At 36.8% G+C, this 1,954-nt stretch overlaps 1 pseudogene; it reads left to right on the forward strand.

The window, feature by feature from the left end:
* Positions 1-1,436: 1,436 nt before the first annotated feature.
* LOC145405416 (5S ribosomal RNA) lies at positions 1,437-1,555 on the forward strand (annotated as a pseudogene).
* Positions 1,556-1,954: the final 399 nt, after the last annotated feature.

The following is a 1,954-nucleotide window of genomic DNA, read 5'->3' on the forward strand; positions in this document are numbered from 1 at the left end:
TCCTTCAGTCTCTGCCTCTTTTATTACTCTTACTTCCCGGTATCCTCTTACTGCAAGTCGTCATATTCCTTGGAGGGTTTCTTGTCGTCCGGTCCTATAACCCCTACTGTATTACATTATTCCTCGCATCATCACTCCCAAACAACGTTAGCACAAGACTGCTTAATCTGTTAATACCATTATTGCCACTGCCACTACAATTCCCCCTTTCCCCATTGTGTCTACTGCAATTCCCCTCACAGTACTACTACTGCTACTCCTATTACTACTCCACTATAAATCTGTATAATAATACATACGATTGTCCTTATGTCTATCTGTTAATCATGTTGTCCCTGTCCCACCGTCGACAACTAGTCACTTACCCCGCACCGCCACCCCAGTTGCACCCCACCTCCCTCTCTCCCACCCGCCATCTCTATTCCTCCCCCACTCGGAACCATTTTACCCCTCACCTCCTTCTTGGGCCACCAGGCCTGTTGTTCACCTTTTACCTGTGAATATACGTGGCATGCATTAATAAGAATAATTATAAAATTGACAACAACAACATACATCTGCAGTATTCCGAACATTACATAATTATAAAAGTCGCAGACCCAAACGTGCCTATATTACGGAGCTCTGATATATTAACCACAGAACCGACCACAGACCGTTCCTCTCATTGCCACTGGACCTTACCTGTAGCACTTCACCATAGTAGTACAACCCACTGAAGTCCTTTGTGGGATCACTACACATGTTTGAGAAAAATAACAGCGCACAACATACCTACAACCCATTAAAATACACCTGTGACGTTTCACTGACGTCCATTAAATTGCCTAGAAGTTAGCGGACAACCAAACACTCGGCTGGACATAGACTGAGGCCGAATGTCTCTCATCGGTATATGACAACCTGACAAAAGTATTACGATCCTGCTTTGTAGGTGTCATCATAGTTATAATAATAATAATAATAATAGTAGTAGTAGTAGTAGTAATCACGTTAATATCCATGATACAGAGGACAAACACCATAATCTCCCTGATAAAACAAGTGAAAACAGCTGTGTGATAAAACAAGTGAAAACAGCTGTGTGATAAAACAAGTGAAAACAGCTGTGTGATAAAACAAGTGAAAACAGCTGTGTGATAAAACAAGTGAAAACAGCTGTGACATAAAACCAAACAATGCCATAATATGCTGTACTGGTAGGGTTATAGTAATACTAAATTAATGTTTCACCGCAACTCAACCTTCTGTCATGGCAAACAGATTCTGCACTGCGTCGACACATGCTATTCCAGTGTGTGTCCTTCTCAGTGTGATTAATTATTATTATTATTATTAATTATTATTATTATTATTATTATTATTATTAATTATCATTATTATTATTAATTATCATTATTATTATTAATTATTATTATTATTATTATTATTATTATGCCAATGGCCATACCACGTTGAGTACACTGCTCCCCGTCCGATCAGCGAAGTTAAGCAACGTTGGGTCTGGTTAGTACTTGGATGGGTGACCGCCTGGGAACACCAGATGCTACGTGTCAAGTGGGGTTGGTGGAGGATTAGTGCCCCTCCCTGTAAAAACAATTAACGCTAAGCCCTTGGCCACCCCGTTTGGGATACATGGCGTCTGGCAATGAATGGATGAATGAAATGAAAATTATTATTATTATTTTTAATTATTATTATTATTATTATTATTATTATTATTATTAATTATTATTATTATTATTATTATTATTATTATTATTTTTATTATTATTATTGTTATTATTGTTATTATTATTATTATTATTATTATTATTATTTATTATTATTATTATTATTATTATTATTATTATTATCATTATTACTGTGATGACACCTGCAATCCAGGATCACAAGAGTTTTGTCAGGTCGTTACATACCGATGCGAGATATTCTGCTTCTGTCCGTCTGTGTC

Source organism: Coenobita brevimanus, chromosome 66 (assembly GCF_032717465.1).
Source record: "Coenobita brevimanus isolate Jiangsu-jjx chromosome 66, ASM3271746v2, whole genome shotgun sequence".
NCBI classification, from domain to species: Eukaryota; Metazoa; Arthropoda; class Malacostraca; order Decapoda; family Coenobitidae; genus Coenobita; species Coenobita brevimanus.